Consider the following 9,618-nt stretch of genomic DNA (forward strand, 5'->3'; position numbering starts at 1 on the left):
CCAGGAATGTCACATGTAGCTCCTTCCTCTCTTTTTTAGCTGATTGAATTCGTTGCCAGATAACATTGATGTGTTCTAGGCATCCTGAGAACCCTTGAATGCACGCTTTTTGAATTGAAGTGTCAATGAAGCCATTCTTTAATAGGTAGGTTGACAATCTCTGCGCAATAATGCTGAAGAAAATCTTACCTTCGACGTTTAATAGTGAAATAGGATGAAACTGACTGATGCTTGTAGCAATTTTTTCTTTAGGTATAAAGACTCCACCTGCTCGGCGCCATGCTCTTGGTACAACCTGCTTTTCCCATGCCACTTTTATCAATTTCCACAGAATTCGTAGAACTCCTGAAGCACTCTTGTACACTCTGTACGGAACTCCATTAGGCCCTGGAGATGATGAAGCCCTTGCCTTTCTCACAACCTGCTCTATCTCTTTCCACATAGGTGCACAGACCTCCATTTGGTATATAAATAGTGCTCAATAGTGAGCCTACGTGTGACGTAGCTCTACGCTATCAAACTAGTGAACTGACTCGAGGCCCACAGAGAAGGAAATGAATAGTTGAAATAAATTCGTTATTTTTGTTTGTTTTTGCGCACAAAAAGTATTCTTGTCGCTTGATAAACTTAAGATTGAGCCACTGTAGTCACTTGGACTATTTTAACGATGTCTTTAATAACTTTTCGGGGAACAAGTTTCAATCCCTTAGAAGCCTATGGAGGAGTGATCCAGCTCTCAGATTTCATCACAAATATCTTAATTCGTGTTCTGAAGATGAACGAAAGTCTTACGGGGTTGGAACAACATGAGGGTGAGTAAATACTGACAGAATTTTCATTTTTGGGTGAACTATCCCTTTTCTAATACTAACACTTTTATTCAGCAGAAGTGGCAGTAAAGACATGACAAGACAAGGAATCATGGTTTCCACAAAAATATGAAGCAGCACAACTGTTTTTAACATTGATAATAATCAGAAATGTTTCTCGAGAAGCAAATAAGCATATTAGAATGATTTTTGAAGGATCACGTTACATTGGAGTAATGATGCTAAAAATGAGCTAGCTTTGATCACAGGAATGAATTATATTTTACAATATATTCAAACAGATAGCATTTTTTGTAATAATATTTCACAATTTTACAGTTTTTACTGTATTTTTTCATCAAATAAACGCAGCCTTGGTGAGCAGAAAAAACCCTCAAAAGACCTTACCGACCCCAAACTTTTGAAGACTAGTGTATCTGAATGAGTGTGTGCTGGTTGATGACAACGGTGATGGATGTGTGTGGGAATTCCCTGTGTTTGCCTGTGGATTTCAGCTGGCAGGGATACACTCGTTTCATTCAAGGATGAGAAATGCCATATAATGCTCAACTGCCCTCTGTGAATTATTCAATGGACAAATTTGCAGCTCTTTCATCATTTGAGCTTCCGACAGTGAGCGTTGACCTGCTGCAAATTGTGTGTGTGTGTGTGTGTGTGTGTGTGTGTGTGTGTGTGTGTGTGTGTGTGTGTGTGTGTGTGTGTGTGTGTGTGTGTGTGTGTGAAAGGGATTCATGAGACGGTTTCGGAGACGGAAATGTTGTGTGGATGTGAGATGAGTGTGTGTGTGTGTGTGTGTGTGTGTGTGTGTGTGTGTGTGTGTGTGTGTGTGTGTGTGTGTGTGTGTGTGTGTGTGTGTGTGTGTGTGTGTGTGTGTGTGTGCTGGAAAAGCCTGAAGGCCCTAATGAATGACGTCCATCAGCGGATGTTATTTTCAAGTGCTGCCTCGCCTGATCTAATTCAGTTCCCTTTGCCTGTTTAACAAAGAATGAGATGAATGAGAATGAGATCTCTGCAATATCTCTGAAAATGAGAACAAATGGAGAGTTCTCCAGAAGTTTCCCGATGATTCTCCTGAGAAAAACACTCCAGTAATCTCACATGTGTCTCCTTTAGAGTTTCTCAACAATGTCTGAAACTGTGCTTAAAAGTGCAATCGAAAGTCAGAGATCTGAATATGAACTCAAACATTTCTCATCAAATGACATTAGCTGCTCTCCACATTCACGTCACAGCTCTAGACTCTTGTATGGTGCAGTAGTTCCCACACACTTTTTCAGAGCTGTTGGTTCCTGAGGTATTTTTCCATTCATTTTTCCCATAGGGACTTTTAAGAAGTCTTCGTTGAAGGGTTATAAGCCATGAACCAAACCAACCAGCTAAGAGGAGAATCATAAAATTACTAACTTTGATTTGAAGCAAAAACGTTTTTTGAAAATCATACAGAAAGACAAAGGTTTGTTTTGCTCGACGTCTAGGGAGGAGGAGCTAGATTTAAACCCCACCCATTTGTTCTGCAGAGAGAAGTTCTCATTAAAAACGATGGAGAAATATAAAACTACGCATTTAAAAATATTGATTAAATATATTCATACAATATTTTTAAGTTTATTGCAAAATATGCTTATATATTGAACATTTTGAGAGTGTAGGGAGGCTCGATTACGTCATTCTCAGTACTTCATGGGTGTGGGTGGAGCAATCGCAAGTGAATTACATTTGAAAACCGTTTTTACTGTATTTTTTAATCAAATAAATGAAGCCTTGGTGATAAGAAGAGACTTTTGTGCATAAGAAACTCTTGCATGGTCTAGTGTATATCGGTACAAATCATAAGTTAAAAAAACAACATAAAATCTTTATAATCATGAAAAATTAAAAAAGTGTAATGTAAATGCAGTGGTAAAATCAAATAGGAATCCTGATGTATATTCAGTTCTTCAAAATTCATGATTCATGAAATTAACTGGATGATAATTAGTGTTTCAACTCTTTTAGGTCCGTTTAAGGAGAAACATGAGACAAAGTTGATATCTAAACAAAACACTATCCTGAGCTATGACTATGAAACCTTCCTCTTTTCCTGCTTTCTTTACTCTGGAAAGACTATATTTATCTCTCTTTCTGTTGTGTTGCTCATGAATAGCATCTTCTTTGACCTCAGGGTTTGGCCGTCATGGTTACAGCACTTATCTGAGTCTGAATAGACAGCGACCAGCTCTTTTATAGTCCAGCCATACAAACGCTTACGTGAACATCTCCACACATCCACAAACAACTTGCCTAGCGAGCCTGTGGTCACATGACAGGTGTGACAACACGAGTGGACAGGAGTGGGCGAGTGTCGTCCTGATGTGTCAATCATCTTAAACTGTTACTGTGTTACTGTCACGGTCAGATACGTCACACACACACACATGCTTTATGGTCAAGGACAAGTAATTGTGTCTCGCTAAAATTTTTCCTTCAGTCGTACACTATGAGTCAAAATTTTGCTGCATCTTCTGCTCACCAAGGCCGCGTTTATTTGATTAAAAATACAGTAAAATAGTGAAATATTATTTCAATTGAGCTGTTTTCTATGTGAATATATTGTAAAATGTAATTTATTCCTGTTATCAAAGCTGAATTTTCAGCATCATTGTAGAGTCTTCAGTGTCACATGATCCTTCAGAAATCAATCTAATATGTGGATTTTCTGCTCAAGAAACAATACTAGGTGTATATAGGTAGAAATGTATTATTGTATATAATAACAATTATTTTAAACATCTTTATCCAATAATCATGAACAACTAAAAATGTCTTCTAAATTCAGGGTTCAAAACGAAGGGTACATTGAGTTAAAATTGTGAAATAATTGTGTTAAATTACTTTAATATGTGGACAATCCAAGTTTCAGTGAATTAAAAAATAGCTTCGTCATCATTAAAGCTGAAATAGCAGAGGAAATATATCAATCTACATCGGGGGATCAAAAAGGTTGAGAACAGCTTTTTTTAAAGTCCCCCTGCGGTGAAAATCAAGCTTTTAATGTTGTTTGTGTCTATGTTGTGTTTATAATATGCTTTAAGACAAACCATGTGACAATTCATAAGTCAACAGCATTGATGAGTATTTTCTCATTAAAACTGCAGTGAACCAAAGACAGTCTCAAATGCCACGGTTTGAAGGGGCTCATTTGCATATTCATAGACCGCGTATACTAAATGAGGCAAGGGTGTCGAGTTACATTCAAGCTATTTTAAGGCATGTAGAATTTTTTTTCAAGGAAAAGAAACATTTAAAAGATGTCATTTTGGTGATCAAAGATGAGTTTTAAGAAATAAAATGATTGACTACGGGGGGACTTTAAATTACCAATGTATACTATATGATGGTATAATTGAAGATATTTTTATGAAGATTGATTTAGTTCACCCTTTGATGGCCATCTGGAGTTGTGTCTCGGTCAGGGAAACACCTGGCCCAGGTGTGTGTGTTTGCTGACATCAGGTCAATCTAACGTGAGATCTGAGCGAGAACACTGAGCTGGAAAACCAGTCAGCTTTCGGCACACATGAGGAGAGGAGAACTGAGGGAAACAGAGAGAAAGAGGGAGGTGTGGGCGTTTACGGATCCGTCAGTTCTCTTCCTCACGCTGTCATCTCAGTTCACCTCCACCGGTAATAAACGTCTGCTGACGTTGATGTTAATTGGCTTTTTCTCCAGTGAGCAGAAGCCTGTCTGTGAAGAAAGCAGGACTATAACACTCTCTCTTCCTCCAAAGCGTTTGTAAAATCCCTCAAATCATGTGTCACTTTATTGTTAAGTGATCAGACACACCATTTCCACCTGCTGGAATATAAAACGTGAAGAAAATCCCACAATTGCTATGGGGTTGCATTCGAGCCCAAGTAAAAAGGTTAGAGCATTGTGTTTGTTGCGCGTAGATGCTATCTTTAAATATTATTTTATTTATTTCTGAGCTATATTTCCTCATATAACCATATTTGGAGGTTAATGGTGAAGTGCAGGACTGTGTTAAGCTCTAATGAAGAGATGTGATGTGTCATTTATTTGAAGGTTTTACTCCCACACACGGAATCCCCACTCTGCAGTTTCTGATTGGCCGTCTGGAGTCACATGACAGATCTCTGGTGTGAGTCATGAGCGGAGGAGGGAAACCCACCCTAAAGGGACTGACACAGCTGTGTGTGTGTGTGTGTGTGTGTGTGTGTGTGTGTGTGTGTGTGTGTGTGTGTGTGTGTGTGTGTGTGTGTGTGTGTGTGTGTGTGTGTGTGTGTGTGTGTGTGTTTGTGTGAAGCCTCATCTTTCCATGATCACAAATTTTACACTTCAAAACACCGCTGATGGGCTTCTCTGTGATGACACACAGTTTCTCTTATCTTAGCAGTGATAGACTGTGGTAATATCATCAGTCTTTAGTCAGACGCTCTTCTTTTCTCAGGTTCAGAAGCAGAACTATCATCTCTACAGTGAGTTATAATGGAGGGACGGAGAGATTGTATTTGTGTAAAAGGAAATAGCTCATCCAAAAAAGAAACGTATCATTATTATTATTATTTACTCGTTCGGAACCAATATAGCTTTCGTAGACCACAAGAGGAGACATTTAGAAGAATGTTCACGCTGCTCTATTGAATGTGGATGGTGACCATGTGCTCAGTTCTCCAAAAAGTTAAAATTTACTGTAGTTTTGGGAAGTTTTACACTGTTCTCAAATCTTTGAACTTCGATCAGATGTGTTTAATCTGAAAAGAAAAGCATTGAAGTTTAGAAGAATGAATTTAGCTCGTTTTTATCTCTAACGTGTTTTTAAATCAGGATTCATTATGAAACAGCACTACACAGGTCAGAGTGTTTTATATTCAGTACATGCAAGTTTGCTCACTGAATCTCACTAAACACTGAAACAGACAAGATACAGACAGAAAAATGAAACGTTCAGTGTTTATCAGCTTCCTGTAGAAGAACTTAAAATCCCAGAGGAACCAAAGAACAAATTGGAAGAACTTATCATATTTTATATTAAATAACCCTCAAAGAGCCTTATAGTCAAGTCAAAAGGATTCAAAAATAATGTAAAAATGTATTTTGCTCAACCTAACAACAAACAACTGATTTGCTTTTATATTCAGATTTACATGTAGAAGGTTTTATACAAAGTGACTTACAAAGGAGAAAAAAATGTATATCTTCTGAAGACTAGAAGTCGATGTCTTCAAATTTCTGAGGTATCTTCGGGTCATACTATCAATGATCCCTACCAAATTTTGTGCCGATAATGAGTAAAAGTTATTATAATTCATATCAATTGTAAAAATGGTGAACAAGCGATCAGTTCGATCTTGGCAAAATGAATATCAACGGCTTTGGCATGACCCAAGGAATCCGTAGACACCAAGAACCTGGAATTTAGTGAGGATGTAGAAAGTGACTGTCTTTGATAAAATTCCTCAATAATGCAATTATTTAAAGGTTTACTTTGAGAAAACTTGCAAAGGCCACATCTTAAATGCTAAACAGATCAGTTGGCTGTTTACCAGGACTGTCAGGCCCAAAATTGTCATCCAAATTTGTCTTCTTACCACATTAAAAAGTTCTAAATGAATGCACAGTAAACAGTTCTGGTAGACTAAGGGTCTGTCTGCCATGTTTTGTGGCTGTCTGCTGTCAAACAGAAGTCTAATTACAGAGCTGAAACACAAACGCTGACGGACCGGACCAGACCGGAGTGGGTGGCATCGTCTGCAACTGTTTTTTATCATCATCGGCTGAGTTTGCAGATGCTTTTATGTGCTACCGGAGATCCAGAAAACGCTGATAATAATGCTTCACGTCCTCAAAAAGTTTGTGTTGGGATTAAACTCGGCAGTTAAATGGACGTCTATTTTATTTTGCATCCTCCTTTTTATTCTAAACAGAACTCAAATGGCACTGAGAATTGGGTGAGAGAGATGAAAGCATGCTGATGGCCCGGGTCTGTGGAGGAGTAGTGAGTTTGACGTGATTAAACTCGAGGTTCTGTTGGGTGCGGACTGGATCGATCGACTCCATTCTTAGAGTTTCTGAGCAAATGGGTTTTTGGGGTTTGGACTGATGAGGCAGTGAACCCTGTCTCCACCATCCTACGTACTTACGCTTAATTTTAATTTTCCTTCAGTACTAGGTCTGGGATTGAGCTGTAGTCTTTGGTTTTCTCCGATAATTTTTTTACCGGGCCAATCAGCGAATAGAGGAAATGGCTGAGAACGATGACGTTGATGTTGTGCGTTATTTTGAGTTGTAGTTCTGTAATGGCAGCGGAGAAAGATGCGAGCAAAGCCATTTGGTCCATTGCGGCAACGCTGCCGAATATCAAGAAGTTAAAGCCGGAGCAAGAACAATCTTTGCTTAGTTTTGTTGGTGGCCATGATGTTGTGGCCTTCCTCCCCACGGAGTTCGGGAAAAGTTTGATTTTCCAGCTCGCTCCGTTAGTGGTGAATGCGAGTTGGCTAAGCCGAACGCTAGGCATACGTCACGACCAAACGTTAGCGATTGGTTATGGCAGATCCAGAGTGACTCTGGGCAGATCCAATAGTTTTAGACTTCAATAGAGTACCCGCCTACAAGGAAGTTAATGCTTGTCAATGGAGCGGTGCCAGACTCTCTGTACAAATGAAATGTACGAGTCTGGTGGGACCAGGCTAGTCCTAGAGCTCCTCCTGTCCGATTTTAGTTAAAAATCCATCGGAGACGTCCAATAGATTTCTTAGGCTCCGAAATAACACCACAGACACAGTTCAATCATAATGGGAAAATCTCAGAGTAAAACTGGAAGTTGTGAAAAATATGATACACCGGTGTTTTGCGAGATGAGAAGTTTATGTCTCATCTTTTTACTCTTTTAATTCATTTTATAACTGTATCTCTTTTAATTTCTTTTATAAGTGTTTTAATTTTCCTTGCTTTTATTTTGTGATTATTTTAATTCCTTTCTGTAAAGCACTTTGAATTGCCATAGTGTATGAAATGTGCTTTATAAATAAACTTGCCTAGCCTTGCCTAGTTGAATGGTTGAAATAAAAAAGTTTAATACAGAGAAAAACAAAATGTACTCATCGTTTACTCACCCTAATGTTGTTCCAAACCTGAGTGACTTTCTTTCTCCTGTCAAGAACAAAAACAAGATTTTGAAGAGTATCCTGACTACTCTATATATAGAAATTATGCCTGGCAAGCTCTCAAAACTCCATTCCAAGTCTTTTGAAGACATCCAATAGCTTTTTGTGAGAAATAAATTAAAATTTCAGTTGTTATTGACTTAATAGTGCACAGGTCATACATTTTAAGCACAATTTGATGCAATCAGGGGGAACACATTTTTTATTTCATTTTGATGCTTGACATCCCCTATTAACTTTCATGATATGTAGAAGAATAAAGAATAGAATACTGAATAAAGAAAGGTTTGGATGACATAATGATGATTACATGATTTATTTTAAGGGAAAAACGATTCCTTTAATTACAAAAACATAATAGGAAACAAAAAAGGATGAACTGTCAGGTAAAAGCAATGACTTCTTCAGACAGTCATTAATATGAAGCGTTTTGCACTCTAAAGATGTTATTCATTTATTGGGAACACGGAGGAGGCGTGTTGGTGACCTACTTGCTATTGAATCTGTGGTGGAATGAGCGAGAATCGCTGATCAATATGGCTACAAGAACAGATGATGTTTCATCAATCAAAAACCCTCATTTATGTGAATAATGACCTGATCACACACACAAACACACTTAATGATGGATAGACAAGCCAACTGAAAAACATGCCAACATAGATGGTTTGGTAACACTTTACAATAAGGTTTTTATTTGTTGACGACATTGGTTTACATGAACAAACAATGAAGAATATTTCTAAGGCATTTATTAATCTTAGTTAATGTTAATTTCAACATTTAGTACAATATTAAAAGATAAAGATCAATAAATTATGAAACAAATCACAAATGTATTGCTCATTGTTGGCTAATGTTAGTTATAATACAGGGCTATTGAATGCTTGATTCTGATTGGATGATGAACATTCTAATGTATGCAATTATTTTCCAGTAAAGTAGTTCCAGGCAGGTTTTGACCGCATAACAGTACCAATATCACTTCGCCAAATGATTTCAGTTATTTCAAAGGTCCTTTGCCTATAAACAGCTACATTTCCCTATTGGATCAACTAACATTAACTAATGGGCAGTGCTATTTATATATCATTTCCATTTTAATTTGAATATAGTTCAAGTTGTTTGAAAATGTTTTATGGTTTTAGTTTCAGTTTTAGTTAACTATAATAAACCTGATAATGGGACTATATTGTCATATTTCAGATTCATAAAATCATAATATCAGATTTTTGTTTATATTTTGTTTATGTGTATTTTTTTGTCTAATTTTGTTAGGTTTTGTTCACACACACTAGGTCAGTCATACAGAGAGAATGGAGTGTCTGAGGGAGCAAACAACGAGAAAGAATGAGAAATAAGTGAAACAGAAAAGAAAGCAGATGTTTCAGTGCACTGTGTTCACGGCGGGTTTGAGCGGTGTATTGCCACTGGCTATTGTGCTCTGGCACAATGGACTAAAAATACATTCATCAAAAGAAAAATCCCACAGACAATATGTGCATTTGAAAGCTTTATTTTATACATGTGGCCTAGTGAGGAAGAAGAGCACTGAAGGCCAGGAGCGCCAGGATAAAGTGAACTCTTTTCAAGCACATCCACACAATGCTTTCAGAAGGCCAGTG

The sequence above is a fragment of the Siphateles boraxobius genome, unplaced genomic scaffold, assembly GCF_051911475.1.
Source record: "Siphateles boraxobius isolate OS27281-9 unplaced genomic scaffold, OSU_SipBor_1 18, whole genome shotgun sequence".
NCBI lineage: Eukaryota > Metazoa > Chordata > Actinopteri > Cypriniformes > Leuciscidae > Siphateles > Siphateles boraxobius.